This window comes from Pelobates fuscus, chromosome 7 (genome assembly GCF_036172605.1).
Source record: "Pelobates fuscus isolate aPelFus1 chromosome 7, aPelFus1.pri, whole genome shotgun sequence".
Lineage (NCBI taxonomy): Eukaryota > Metazoa > Chordata > Amphibia > Anura > Pelobatidae > Pelobates > Pelobates fuscus.
The window spans coordinates 124031855-124047832 of record NC_086323.1 but is presented as its reverse complement, the minus strand read 5'-3'; the positions used below and the strand labels follow the sequence as shown (position 1 = coordinate 124047832).

The following is a 15978-nucleotide window of genomic DNA, read 5'->3' as shown; positions in this document are numbered from 1 at the left end:
CGCGTACATACTCTGTACGACCGCGGTCCTTAAAGGAACACTATAGTCACCTAAATTACTTTAGCCAAATAAAGCAGTTTTAGTGTATAGATCATTCCCTTGCAATTTCACTGCTGAATTCACTGTCATTTAGGAGTTAAATCACTTTGTGTCTGTTTATGCAGCCCTAGCCACACCTCCCCTGGCTATGATTGACAGAGCCTGCATGAGAAAAAAAAAATGGTTTCACTTTCAAACAGATGTAATTTACCTTAAATAATTGTATCTCAATCTCTAAATTGAACTTTAATCACATACAGGAGGCTCTTGCAGGGTCTAGCAAGCTATTAACATAGTAGGGTATAAGAAAATCTTAATTAAACAGAACTTGCAATAAAGAAAGCCTAAATAGAGCTCTCTTTACAGGAAGTGTTTATGGAAGGCTGTACAAGTCACATGCAGGGAGGTGTGACTAGGGTTCATAAACAAAGGGATTTAACTCCTAAATGGCAGAGGATTGAGCAGTAAGGCTGCAGGGGCATGTTCTATACACCAAAACTGCTTCATTAAGCTAAAGTTGTTCAGGTGACTATGGTGTCCCTTTAAGGACTATTTTTGTCGGATGTACCTAGTACGTCCGTGGTCCTTAAGGGGTTAAAAAACAGTGACTTTTTAAACATTAATGCATTGTAATGGGCTATTTAAAGGAACACTGTAGGCACTATAATTACTTCATCCGATTAATTTGGCTATGGGGTCTTGAGTTCATGGGAACGCTGTCCTGAATCACTACTAAATGTTGTTCCAAAGCTTAGTAGAAATACGCGGTCACCAGCAGCCCAGCCTCTAATGACAAGATGGCAAAGCTATGCTTCCGTCTCACACACCAGGGACTGGGGTAGTGATTGGTTGGCTGCTACCCCTGGCATGGTGTTAAGCAAAAGCATAGATCCACCACTATCATTTCACCATTAAAGGCTGGGCTGCATCCTGCCAGGGACCAAGATGTGAGAAAGTTTCACCATCTAGAAAAAGTAAAACCGGAACCCCTAAGTCGATCCACAAACTCAGAGCTCAGGAAGTTCCAGAATCTATTTCAGGGTTGCCCGCTGCCACAGTAGAGACTGCAAAAGGGACAGTGGCATCCGGAAGGCTAACCAACAGACATTAGGACTTGGCATGGATGGCCATTCAGAGAGGCCTCCCTCTAAGGACATTTATGCATGCAAGGGGGCTGTGCAGATATAGCCATTTCCCAATGTATTGTGGAGAAGGAAACTTTGGTACATCTCTTCCGGCAGTGTCCATTTGCACAGGCTTTGCTAGGAGAAGCAATATCTGTCGCATCACTGTCTTATATGTGATTTTAAAAAATGGGTGGCCCGGTCTGGCTTGCCCCCCTCCCCCTCACCAGCAGGAATTCTAAGTAAAATTTCACATTAGGCACCTGATGGGGGGCATACCTGGAACAGAGGCTCCAGGACTCTGGGATCGCTATATTCAGTCTGAAGAAGCTTGATCAGTGCAAAGCACCACCCCTTCAGACTGAACACAGTGATCTCCTGGAGGGAGAAAGGACAGGACTGGAGCCAGAATGGACAATTCAGAAGTGACAGGTACACACAGCTACTAATCAGACAAAAAACAGAAAACCAAAAATGATAAGGATGGGAATGGAATCACCAGATAATGTACACCTATTCCCTATACAAAGAGTTCTTATTCTATGTAGTGTGCCATCTCTTACAATGTACTGAAATAGACTATCATAAAAGGATTAATCCCTAGAAAGTTATCTTCGTCATTATCTTATACAGATATATTCAAACAGTTTATAAAGAGAGGCATAGAATAACTAAACTGCCATAATTAAACTATGAATAAACTAAGCAGTCAGTATATAAGACATAGGTATATCATCCACATTTTTTATTTTTGGTTCATTATTGTGGAGTATGCCTAATATGAAGTGTGGTGGTGGATAGCGCCTCAAGTTTTTTTTTTATATTGTTAAAGTTTTGTTAATAATACTGCTACTGCCCAAACTGTGTCCCCACACAGACTGTTATAAACAAACATTCTACACAAACAGAAATACATATACACTTTGATATGCCATAACACACTTTACAGACACACACAGTGTGTCTATATCTACAAAGTTGTGTGTTTCTCTTGATCGCCTTAAAGGACTGGGGCTGTTGTACAAGTTCCTACCAAAACAAAACCTAGAATTTGCCCCATGTTTGTTTAACCATTAAATAACATCTTTCATCTTAAGTGTACCCACACTTATTATACAGGATTTTGTTGAAGAGAGATATGGCTGTCGTCATTTCATAAATGAAAACTAATTTAATAAGAATTTAAAAAAAAAAAAATTCCCACCCAAGCTCTGCATGCATGGTATTTTAACGGTGAATGCCATAATATTGTTTACTGCAATAAAATACACATAATTGTATGCTGTGATGTCCCACGAGTACAACAATGTCCCCCCAGATACAGGTTTCATGGGGGTTTGAATAGTTACAGAGTCAAATCTGGGGCTTGCCCATTGCAATTTTTATACTTTAAAATTTGCCAGATTGGTGTGTTGGGCCTAGGTTGCTTTTGAGACAGTATGGCAACCCGGGAATGAAAATAACATTCCACTCCATGGCATACCATTTGTAAAAGTAGGCAACCCATGGTATTTTAAATGGGATACAACCAGTCTTTTTAGTAGACAGTACCCTCCTCCCCCATGTACAGGTTTTATGGGATTTTGTAAAGTTACAATGAAAAAAAAAAAAAAAAAAAAATAATGAAGAAATATCTGGGGTTATTATGTCAGTGAGACGGCCACTAGAGGCTGGATTAACTCTCAGTGAAACATAGCAGTTTCTCTGAAACTGCTATGTTTTCAGCTGCAGGGTTAAAACTAGAGTGACCTGGCACCCAGACCACTTCATTGAGCTGATGTGATGTGGGTGTCTATAGAGGTCCTTTAAGTGTAGGTGTATCTGCATGCACTGGCGTACACACCGCGGTCGCAGGGGTCGCAGCCCTGCGACCAGGTGCCCGCAGCCATGTGTTGCAGCCCCCGGCGAGTTAGCGTGGGGGGTCCCTACAGATCAATTTTCGCACCGGGGCCCCATGGGTCGTGTGTACGCCAGCCTGTCATATTCTTTAAAAGGCGACATAGTATTTTCATTATTACAGCATACCATTCTCAAAAGTAGGTAACCCAGATTATTCCAAATTATGTATTTTGAGTTGTTTGGTCTGGCCAATTTATCACAAATGCAGGGTGCATGTAGTGGTTACATATCAATTTTTTTTTTTTTTAACACACTATCGAATTCCATTTCCAAACGACATTGCATAATCCTGATAAGTGCAATAAAGTCTAAATATATATTTTTTTTATTTCACATGGTCTCACGGATTTAACAGTTTCCCCATGTACTGGTTTTCTAGATTGTTTTGGCAAGTCACAGGGCCAAAACGATTAGATGTTTATTTCAACTTGGAAATTTGACAAAGTGATTTTCTCGGCCTGTGTCACCCTTGAGACCGTATGGCAGTTCAGGAAAGAAAAATTACCTCCTTGATGGCATATCATTTTTAATACTTGGCAACCCAGGGTACAATCAAATTGCATATTTTGAGTTGTTGGGACAGGCAGAGGTCAGGGGTCCAGGAATCAGATTTGTCTGTATAATAAAGTCGGTACAGATAGCGGACCAAGTTATCTGGACAAGCCAAAGCCAGGAATACGGTAAAACAAAGAGTCACATACAGAATGTTCTGAATTAATACGTATAGGACAGGTAGGGATGATAAGTTGTAGAGCCCATCCCAACTCTTTTGTAAGCAAACTATGTGCACTTTTTCTGGGGTGAATTTTTGTGGGCTGGGGATTCTACTAGGGAAGTGTCTTCCATAGAGTCGTTGAACATCTTGAGATTGCAATAAAATGTTAGACAAAAGCTTCAGGGTGAACTCCATGAAAGTAGAGTTTCCCTGTGGCTGCTTTTTTTGTACAGTATATAAATATATACTGCAATCTGGACAAGGTAGGTGGAAACCATTTTTTACAGTGAACCAGATATGGCTGAATACACTGGTCAGCTATATTCTACTTCTCCAAATGCTTGTTTTATTCAACAACGCATTTCTCGTTTTGTGCATTGTTTCTGCAGACTGACACTGTGCTCTCATCATAAAGTGTGGACAACAACATGTGCATATCTTTGGTCTGACTGTGAACCCCATCATGTCGCAAAGTAGTAGTTGTGCTAATCGCGGTTTTGCCAGCCGTCAGCTGAAAAAAGTTTTTTATTCCCGTCTTGTGCCACAGGCTGGGTTATCAAAGCAAAATATTTTAAAATAAATCTAGGCCAAAAAAAAAAAAGCCATAGATGACATTATTTATTCATTAATTGGAGGAGGAGATCCCATACAATTTCACTGTTTGTCCCAACAGTATCATGGCAGCCAGGTGGATCTAGCGGACCGTCTTTTCCTGCATAAATTTGAAATGCCCAGTTATACCCAGTGTTGCATTAGCATAACTAAGAATTTTATTCCTTAGGGAGCCCAATTTGATGGAATGTACTGCTTGGTGAATTTCAAAAGGGACTCATCTATGCATTTTTCTTTGGTCAGGAGTGTAAAATGTAGGACCGTCATGCCGGGTGTCAGTTCTAGGGGGCAACTTCCTGGTGACTTATGTTGCCTCCACCCTCCAGACAGATGATGCAAAGCTCAAAGTGCCAATCACGGAAGACGAACTTCTGAGGGCCATCAAAATCTCAAAGACGGGCAGAGCCCCGGGTCTGGATAGACTAACTCTGGACTATTACAAGAAATTTAGTGCAACCTTGATTCCAAAACTTACCAAAGCCCTCAACGCTTTGACCTCCTGGCAGTTGTTTTCATCAAGAATCGCTACTATCACCATCTTACCCAAACCAGGGAGGGACCTGGAGGCTATAGACTGATCTTGTTGCTTAATCTAAAACTTCTCGCAAAGGTCCTAGCGGTCTGACTCGGAGCAAAGCTCCCGGGCCTTGTCCACCCGGATCAGACTGGGTTCATCCCGGGTAGAGAGGCACGGGATAGCACGTTACGGGTACGCTCTATCCAACATCTTGCATGCATTGATGGAACACCCTTGCTTCTCATCTCCAATGCAGAGAAGGCTATTGAGCAGGTGGACTGGTCCTTTACTGCTGACTGCGATCCACAGCTATGGCTTCGGAGCAAAGTGGATGAACTGGATAGGAGCTCTGTATGACTCGCCGAACGGAGCCCTAACTCGACATGAAACGAACAGACCTGCTTGTTATTAGTGAAGACACGAGATGCCTATTCTCTGGACCCACCTCTTCCGATTGGGCTTCTCTGCCTTGATAGATTATTAAGTTATTTTATTGATATAGCGCCAGCAAAATTCTGTAGCGCTGTAGAATGGCTTTTTGTTTCAGTCTAATCCTGGTTGAGAGGTTCAGCTGTCGTAGAGTACGGTGCATATTCCATGAACAGACCAAGAGTTTGATAAAACTGCTGCACAAGCGAATAGCAGAAAGTACAGCGCTATGGTCTGTGGCCATGGATTGGGTAAAATACACCAGGGAATATATCAGAAATGGGAACACGCATGATATTACCTGTATGGCTAGAAAGAAAGCTCAGGAGGTATTTGAGAAGGGTGAGGGAGTTTTATTTTTTTGCCAAATCCCTGCAGTTGTCAAGCAAAATAGGTGGAGGAACTCTGGAGGAAATTGCTAAACATGCTATAAATAGAGCGTAAAACAAACAAACAAACAAATATATATATATATATATATATATATCTATCTATCTATCAAATTTTTTTTTATTTTTTTTTTTTTTACACCATTGCCCAGAAGGGTAAAAGCTGCATTTATCGTTCTGCCCAATCCAAAAATATTTTTCTACACACTTATCACTTCTTTGAGCTGGTCAGCAGCAAGTGAAAACTGCTACAATAGAGTATGTAGCATTTCTATGCTGCAAGAGGGAAATTACTTAAATAATTCTAAAAGCAGAATTGATCATGATGGTAGCAATCTGTATGTACAGTGTTTCTGCTCTGAATGTTGAACATGCAGAGATATATTAACTCTTGTACTGGTGGCTTGTTGCAGGCTGAGCTGCCGAATATCAATTATGTGCATAAATTACATCTGTCAACAGAAAGAGAGATTTTCCTTTGCAAGGAGGACCTGCAAGTGAAAGTTGGTATATACTCTGCTTCCCTTCATTTAAGTCTCACCTATACCCACAAAATAAATAAATGTATCTGCAGTCCAGCCCGACTCTCTCCCCTTGCCGGTTTAGAGTGCACATGCACGCTCAGCCAGGAGAATGGTACAATTAGATGTATCTTTGTTTGATTTATGGTTAGAGTAATCCTTTACTCAAACAGGGTTAGTCATGAGAAATAAAAGCAAAAACATTTTATGCTGCCGCCGCTAAAAAAAAAACACATATACAAAAAAAATGCAATGCTGGTGATATAGTAAATTGCGGCTATTTTAGCTTAAAATCACGAATAACCCAGAAAGTAACAAGGAAATACTGTGTTAGGCAAGCGGCATTTCCCTCCTGTAGCATATGAATGATACATACTGCAGAGAGGGCCTCTGCATGTGCTGACCATTAATAAGTGAAATGCTTGGCAAACACACCAAGTTATCACATGCAGATTGGTCAGTACTTTATTTCTATTAATCAGATGCTGGACCAATTCCTTTGGGCTGTCGCTATCACTAATGCATACATCAACACCATACATTGCAAACAGAGGGAACACATCTATGCCTGCAGAGAGTTTTAAAATGTAAATTAAGATATCCCCAACCATAGATAAATAATAATTAACTAGGACTCCTTGATTCCTATAAACAAGGTTATTCACTAGATTGGGAGTTTCAAATTGTAGTAAACAAATTATTAGAAATAAAAATGAAACTCAGCTTTGCAGTTTGGCCTAAAGGTATACAATTCAGTTTAAACCCCCAATAGATCATACAGTTAGTGATACATCACATACCTCTATATAGCCTTGGTTTACTTTCTCGCAGCAGATAGTGGGATCTTTAGAATCCAAGATGCTTTGTGGGGTATATGGCATGCAGCACGCAGAATATAGGTCTTCAGCAGAGCTAGAAGGAGGAGCTGTTACTTGGAATGCTCAGATGTTTTTTCCTCTTTGTATTTCCACCACCAGCTGTGAGCGGTGGATTAGGATAGGAGACTGCTGATTATGCAGCTGTTTAGCTGGATTAACTCAAAAGAGATTCTATTGTGACTTTGGTTTCCAAGAACTCTCACAGTGTGATAACAGTTTTATTATTCTCTGGGAATCCCCTGGTTTTGGTCAATTGTCTTGTTGTCAGTAAGAAACAATTCTGGGGTTTATTCACCAAACTGTGAATTGTGGAGATCTCACAAGAGAAGTGCCAATTTCAAGATCTGATAGCTGAAAGACTCCTATTTTGGTCATAAATGTACATTAATGATTGTTTTAGTTCCTTACATTCCATGTTTAGCGTTTAAATCCCATAGATGTGATGGAGAGGAACTGGAAATAAATCACTACTACCACGATATTCACTAGACCAGGCATTGACAGGGCAATATCAAATTGAAAAGAACACTCATGGTCGGTAGAGACCTTTCCTGGTCTTGCCTGTGTAAGTGCAGCAATCAGGTTTCCCAACTCCCACTTTTGACTGGACAGTTCCTATTGTCGAATCCTGTGCCACTGTCCCAATTTACAAAAGGGTGAGGGGAACAGGAGAAAAAGGATATTGGTAGAGTATCCTATGGAGTGGAATACTCTACTAGTTGCGGGAAATAGCAAGGGTACAGTAGAGAACTTAAAGGAGCACTATAGGCACCCAGACCACTTCAGCTCAATGAAGTGGTCTGGGTGCCAGGTCCCTCTAGTTTTAATCCTGCAGCTGAAAACATAGCAGTTGCAGAGAAACTGCTAAGTTTCACTGAGGGTTAATCTAGCCTCTAGTGGCTTTCTCCCTGAAAATCACAGTGAGAAGACGCTGGATGTCCATAGGAAAGCATTGAGTAATGCTTCCATATGGGCTGTTTGAATGCGCGCATGAGTATTCGGATTTGACGTTGGCAGGGGGTGGAAAGGTCACCAGCGCCGAGGGAGCCCAGGGCTGAAGAAAGGTAAGTTGCTGAAGGGGTTTTAACCCCTTCAGCCCATTGGGAGGGGGCCCTGTGGGTGGGGGGGGGACCTAATGACCCTATAGTGCAAAGTGTGCTTCGTTTCCGGTGGTCAGAGCAATTTTCCCATAATCCTTAGCTTTCCTCCCTGTTCCCGCGATGCTTCCTGTAAGTATTGCAGAATGTCCTGTCACTTAGACAGAACGCCGGCAAAACTGCAGAAATGCATCCTAACAGAATGAGAACAGTTTCTCCATTCTTGTTAGAACGCAATTCAGGACTTTGTTCGGATCGCAATTTCATTCGAATGATGGAAATTCCGATCCTATTCGTGCTGTGACTGCATCTTTCAGCCGCTTAGTAGATAACTCCCTATCTACCAAAAGGCTGAAAGACCTAAATTGGTCTTTCAGCCACATTTACTAATACTTAGTAAAGATTACTTAGTATTAGTAAATTCTGCCCCTACTAGCTATACCACGAGCTATAGGGGCATGTCTAGTAAACAAACAAAAACATAAATAAATAAACCTATTGCCCCCCACCCCTGAGCGGTGGGTGGGGGCCCTAAATAAGAATGTCGTGGGGACCTATTGTCCTCCCGCCTTGGCCCCCACCCCTGAGCGGTGGGTGGGGGCCATAAATAAGAATGTGGGGAGGGGGACCTACTGTCCTCCCCCAGGCCCCCACCCCTGAGCGGCCGTTGGGGACCCTAAATGAAAATCTCCCCCCACCCTTCCAAGGTGACTAGGGGTCCCCAAGCCCCTAGTCACCCCCACCCACCCACCCACCCAAATAAAATCTATCCCCTACCTATCTCCCTCACCCTAAAAATAGTGAGGGGGGAATAAAATAACTAACCTGTAAATAAAAATAAAACTTACCATGTGATGTCTTCTTTCTTCTAAAATCTTCATTTTCAGCCCCAAAAAAGGGCAAATAAAAAACCATCATACCCGTCGAACTTAAAATAAAATAAAAAATCTGAGCGAGAAAAAAAAAAAAAAACAGGCGAAAAAGGAAAAAACTTAACGCTAAAAAAAAAAATCCATCTTCACCCATGGAGGGCCCCGCGCAGACTGAGCTCTGCAGGGCGGGGGAAGGCTTATAAAGTTCTTTGGGATTTTTTCCACGCTGTGTAATTTGACTCATAACACTCTGATTGGTGGGCTTGGAATCTAACCAATCAGAGTATGCGTGGGAAAGTTCTTTGGAACTTTCCCACGCTGTGTAAAATGACACAGAGCACTCTGATTGGATGGATTTCAAGCCCACCAATCAGAGTGCTCTGTGTCATTTTACACAGCGTGGGAAAGTTCTTCGGAATTTTCCCACGCTGTGTAATTTGACTCATAACACTCTGATTGGTAGGCTTGTAATCTAACCAATCAGAGTGCTCTGTGTCATTTTACACAGCATGGGAAAGTTCTATGTTATTTAGGGCCCCCTCATTGTTATTTAGGGCCTCCACCCACCGCGCAAGGGTGGGGGCCGGGGGGGAGGACAATAGGCCCCCCTCCTTATTGTTATTTAGGGCCCCCACCCGCCGTGCAGGGGTGGGGGCCGGGGGGGGAGGACAGTAGGTCCCCCCCCACATTCTTATTTATGGCCCCCACCCACCGCTCAGGGGTGGGGGCTGGGGAGGAGGACAGTAGGTGTGTGTCCCCCCTCATTGTTATTAAGGGCCCCCAACCCGCCATTCAAGTCCTTGCAGTTCCTCTATTCTCTCAAACCAGGTCGTTAACGGAGGGGGTGTGTCTGTCTTCCAATATAGGGGCAAGATATGATTCACTGGGTTCAGTATCCATATAGTCAGGGATTTCCTATATTGTCGGGGTCGTAGTGTGGTGTAGGAGGTATGCGCTAGGTTTGAAGGGGGGTGGGTTGTCAGAGAACTTTTGTAGCACCCTACTGATCATTTGCCAGTAGGGGACCACTTTTGGGCATTCCCACCATATGTGCAGGAATGTTCCCACCTCGGTGTGACATCGCCAGCTTAGGTCTGGGATCATTTTTTTGCAGGGTTTGCAGCATTCTATACCATAGGGTCAAAATTTTGTATGCCCTCTCTTGGGTTTTACTTGCAAGTGCGCAGTGGTGTGTAAGGTCACATATTTTGGTCCATTGTTGTTCTGTGAAAATGTCACCCATCATCGTTTCCAATCTTTCCATGTAAGAAGGTGGGTCCGGGTCAAGTCCCAGGCTCTCAAACAGGGTCAAAGTCCTGTTAAAGTCAGGTTGCTGTCGTAAATTTATCAGGAACTGTCGGATCTGTTCGTATTTCAGTCTATGTAGGAAGGTAGTGTGTGGGCCCCTGGGTTAGGGGCCTGAGCAGTCTCCGGTACTGCAGTGTAGCTGGGGAGAGGTCGGGGTATAGCTGTAGGTCAGCTTGCCTGTAGCGAATTACGTCCTTCTCCCTGGCAGCACAGATTCTTTATCTGCAAATACCTCCATGCAGCATATGACATCTCTTGCTGGTGCGTCTGGGGGCCCTCTCGGGCGCAGAGCATGATGGGCCTTCACAAGCCCCAGAGTGGTAGCAGGGTCTCTATGCAAGAGGCTGTTGACAATTTCTGCCAGAATGGTCTGTAGGTGATGAGGGTCATTTTCAACCTCAGGGAGGCCTCTAAGCCTGAGGTTATTACGCCTCCCCCGGTTGTCCATGTCTGCCACATGTAATGCCATCCCCCTCAAAATGTCCTCATGCTGGGGGGCGGAGCCTGGACGCCAAGCCGATCGGACGCATCTGCCACGAGCTCCTGCCGGACGGGCCCAACAACGGGGAAAAGCAGCAGCAATATGGCACAACGACCCATAAGGGTGCACCACCCATGCCGGGGATGCACCGCCGATCCGGTAGCCACTACACCGGGGCCCGCCGGTGCCAGGAGTACAGAGATGAGGCCGCGGCCTACTGGGGCTGGAGCCGGGGAGAGACGGACGATCTCCTCGGCGACGGAGCCCACAAGCGGCATAACTGCAACCTACCCCCCCCTATGGACCGGTGGGGGATATCCCGGTCCCTGCTGGCAGCCTCTACCTAAGCGGACAGACGACAAGCGAACCCCACGGCACACAGAGGCAGCAGTCTACCAAGGCCCTACCAAAATGGCCGCCAAGCACAGGCCCCAACAGAGGGTCGCACCACCCAAGCTACCCTCTCCCCAACTAAGTAACCTTGACTGGCTCTGCACAAGGCTTTGGGACATGCTACATAGCAGAGGCATAACCTACTACAGGGCAGAAACGATAGTAGCCTCGTGGATCCGACCGGCGGCACGCCGCAGTCACTACAGGCGCACACCACGAGCCTCCAGAGCGGCAGTTCGGCTATACAGGTTCCAGCAAGCCTTAAAGAGAGACAGAGCGCCAGGTCTCTCGCACGCACGCTCCCATTTCCAAACACACAAAGCCGGGACAACCACGCAAGCCACACTAGAAAGATACCCACCAGACTGGAACAATAATGGCCGGCGCAACACGACCCAGCTCCCGACCGCCATCGCTGCGACACAGGGGCGCGTGCGGCTGCACACCCCCATAGGTACCACCGGAGCTGAGACCTGGCATGGAGACGCCGCGTCCAGGGGCCCTGGAAATATGAGGCCGTATCACACAACCATTATATCGGGGGCAACCCAGCAGCAGCACCAAGGTACGACCAACCAACCCCATCAACCCACCTACCTACCCCGAATGGGGACCCAGAGACACTCTAAAGGGGCATTTGGACTTGGCCTGACTGGCGTAGGCTGAACAAAGAACACAGTGCAAACTGTCTACTTTGAGGACTAAAACCACCTGTACCGCTTAACCCTCCATTACCCAGCGGACTCACCCTTGCTTTAAAAGACTCTTGTTTGTTTTTGTCCGACGTATAGCCTCATTAGACAACCCATTATAAGAATTTATGCCATGACGAATGATTTAAAGTTAGATATATATAGCCTGTTCGCCATTGTATTAATCCATGTGAATTAACCTATAATTTAAAAAGTGCAAGTACTAACTGGTGTGAGTATGCGTGCATGGATATGAATAGGGTTCATCACTATATCGCAGGGACAGCCTCTCGTTACTTTACTATAAATGTTCAACCTGATTTGCTGCAAGTTTATAATGCCAATGACATGATTGACCCCTTACCTAAATAGCAACTACAAGCGCATTAAATGTGTTCACACATTATAACTGCTTGCTATCAGCTAGTATTACAACACGTAGTTTAAGTTCAGTTAGCATGATACCTGGATTACCTATATACGCCTTACGACTAGCAAATGCATACCAGCTGACTCATAGTTTAACCTACGCTGTATTTTACTGTCGGTACATTAAGAATAGTTAATACACTGTTAATTTAGCATGTTACATACCGGATCTTATGATCCATAGCTTGTATTTTCATACTACAGTTTAAACTTTAAAAAATGAGGCATCGTCGTTCTGGAAAGGAAACGTACTCTTGCTGAACGATGTATCAACCATGTATTGTAAACCACCCGTACATTTCCCCCGCTTTCTCTTATGTACCCCATCTTATATGCCTTCAATAAAAACAGATTGACAAAAAAAAAAAAAAAATGTCCTCATGCTGAGCCTGTGTATCACTTACTTGGGCATGGGCCGATCTGAGCTGGTCACATGTGGCCTCCACGTGGCCCATGCGGTCGCCCAGGCCCTGTATGTCGTCACGGAGGGACTGAATATCCAGCCGGATGGATGTTTGCAGCGTGCTGTTGGCGGCCGTTGTAGCAGCCTGCCCCAATCCCTGTCTTCTGCGACCGTCGACATTTTCTCAGGAGAGAAGGCCAGTGAGTGAGTCTCTGCGTCGTCTGAGGCCCCTTCCGACGGGAGCAGGGAGGCTAGGTCTGCCGGCGAGGAAAGGTACCATCTGAGGGATGGGGTGATAGACCCCTTTTTAGAGTTGGCAGGTCTCTGTGACCCCGATGCCCGATGAGACTTGCCCATGGTGGTGAGTTAGGTCAGGGTTTACCGCTGTTTAACACTACGAGGCTCAGGAGAAAATAATTAAGCGTCAATCTCTGCTCGCGGTCAGGCCCCGCCCATAAAAAACGTAACTTTTGCGTGGTAGCGTGGTAGCTATAGTTAAAGACAAAAAGTTGGGTAAAGAGTGCCCACTTGTATCTGGGGGTCGCAGCAAGGTGTTTTGAACACTTAGTCTAGGATTAGCAGCAAGTTGAAACACAATTAATAGTGGGGGATTATTATCTACACTGTGTGGGATAGCTGTAGCTAAAGACAATGAATGCCCACTAATTAGTCAATTAGTAAACTATTGTTCCAATTTAGTGTCTGCATCTGGGTACACTGGGAACTGTCCCTGTCGTCATTAGATGTGTTTGTGCTGTGCGGATGGCACTAGGACCTGTATATTAGGGTCTAGAAAAAGAGAGGCTGTCAGTCAACCTGGGAAGATTGATGCCAGGCTGACACGTCCCTTAAGTGGGCAGGCAAGTTCACATCCTGGATATACCTACCCATTACGGGCATTACCAATGATGCACTTTGCCTCACTGGTGATGCCCCCTGAAGGCCCACCCCAATGTCTGGATTGCATAGCTCCCAATGTTGGGAGGTATGCAGCAGCAAAAGAAAAATGAAAGATTCAATTTTTATTATTTATTTGGCAGTATTTAATGCATTGTTTTTTTTAATCAACTTTTTATAAAATAATGGAAGAGTCACTAACAGCGTGAAGTTGTGGAAAAAAGATAGCAGATATCTATTTAGTTTGAGAGGACCAGCAATGACTACAAAACGGCAGCCGCTACCTCAATTATGTCCTAGGCTCTTCTGTGTCCAGGGCAACATTGTTGGCACATACAATAATACAAATTTTGTGCAGGTAGGTACACACTTGAGCATCCCTTTCAAAGTGCCACATGCAACCATATAGCTTCCTGGTGTCAGCTTGCATGGTGCTGTGGAGGTTAAATGTATTTACTTTGTATGCTCAGAATGTGTCAGGACAGCCAAGCATATAGAGGGTTATGTATAAAAGAGCTATTTAAAGTACTAAAACTGGGAAAATCGAATGGAAACAAATGCAACCAGCAGGCCCAGTCCATTAGTGAAGTCACCTGGTTTTACATCTGTAGACCAATTTTCAGAACATGACACTTTTTCATATAACCCCCATAGTGTAAAAATCAAAAACCTTTCACACATGTGACATTTCTAGGGTGATTTCGTTCTTTTGTTAACCTGCCTCATGTTGGTATTAAATTGAGGGGAGGAGACTGGTTCAGAGAGAGAAAAGCTTAGATTTTGGATTGTAGACTTCCTGAAAGTGGAGACCTGCTGAAATTAATACATTTAATTTAACTAAGAAAAGTGTATTTAACTTTTTCTAATTTACTGTGGAGTAAAGATTAAAGTCTTACAATGGCTCAGAATGGTGAGTGTTACATTTGATGTGTCTACCTGTAAAGGGGACATTATGCTTAGACTGGCTCAAAGGGCAAGACCAATAAAATAGACTGGGAAATGGGGAAGAATTAAAAATGCTCTTTAAGAAATGAGGGTTAATTTTTCTTTAGGTTTTACCTGAGGAGATTTGCATACTTCTGGCACTATATCATTTAAAGCTGGGGTGCCCAAAAGGTAGATCCCCAGATGTTCTAAAACGACAACTTCCGTGATGCTTTGTCATTCTAAGAGTTTTCTAAAGGCACGCAAAGCATCCTGGGAGTTGTAGTTCTACAACATCTGGGAATCTACGTTTTGGGAACCCCTGATTTAAAGTGTGTGCTGTGTAATTGCTAGTGCCAGAAGAAGCTTTTTATTTTTTGTTTTTGGAACTCCACTATTTATAATCGTCTAGAGAATGGCATGCTACTAAAGAGGGTAGGAATAAATATTGGGGAAAGACGTTTGTTGGCACACAAGCCCACTCAACAGCTTGAAGTAACTGCAGATCTCTTGTCTGCTGCCTTTGCAAGCCCTCCCCTTCTTCCCCAGCCTAGACTTTCTGTGGCTGGCCAATCACAGACTACCCTAATGCAACTCAATGAGACGTCTTTGCAAGGCAGGTGCTTGGGACAATTGCTGAGCTAACCAAACCAGGAAACAACAGGACCTGTTGTCTGATTGACAGCCATGGGAATGTAACAAGGTTAATTTAGAATGGTTTCTATTGAAATCTGCACTTTTTGTAAAGTTATTCACACATAAAGCACTTCAACAAGCTGAAGTGATTTAGGGATCTGGAGTGTCCTTTTTAAAGGGACACTAAAGTCACCTGCAGTTGTTCTGGTGTCTAAAACCTGTCCATGCAGGCTTTTTAATATAAACACTGCGTCTTCAGAGAAAATGCAGTGTTTCCATTACTGCCTAGAAACACCTCAAGCGACAGTCACTTTCCTATGGGAAAGCATTGGATTGGCTGATATCATCAACTTTGCACATAGGCGGGGCCAGCCTCGGCGAGACCGGCACGGTGTGGGAAAAAAGGTGAGTAATATCACCTTTTCAAAGGGAGGCAAGGGAGCCTGGAAATGAAACAGTGATTTTACCATTATATTGCCAGGAATACAGGTTTGTATTCCTGAAACTATAGTGTACTTTTTAAAGGATCACTATAGTGTCAGGAAAACAAACTCGTTTTCCTGACACTATATAGTCCACCCTTAGGGTCCCCCTCCCGCTGGGCTGAAGGGTTTAAAGCCCCTTCAGCCACTTACCTTAATCCCCTGCCAACGTCAGCTCCAGAGTGGAGTGGAATGTGCATGCGCGGCAAGAGCCGCACGCATATTCTAACAGTCCATAGGA

General features: G+C 44.2%; 2 protein-coding genes across 3 annotated transcripts in view; both read right to left on the bottom strand.

Moving 5' to 3' along the window:
- The window catches only part of MST1 (macrophage stimulating 1), a 68105-nt gene extending 60954 nt beyond the window's left edge, over window positions 1-7151 (bottom strand). For both annotated transcript variants that reach the window (XM_063426535.1, XM_063426536.1), the window contains exon 1: window positions 7046-7151. The gene's annotated coding sequence lies outside the window, so the exon portion shown is untranslated. The remainder of the gene's footprint in view (window positions 1-7045) is intronic.
- Window positions 1-15978, bottom strand: part of AMIGO3 (adhesion molecule with Ig like domain 3) — a 455802-nt gene that overhangs the window by 342626 nt on the left and 97198 nt on the right. The gene's annotated exons all lie outside the window — the stretch shown is intronic.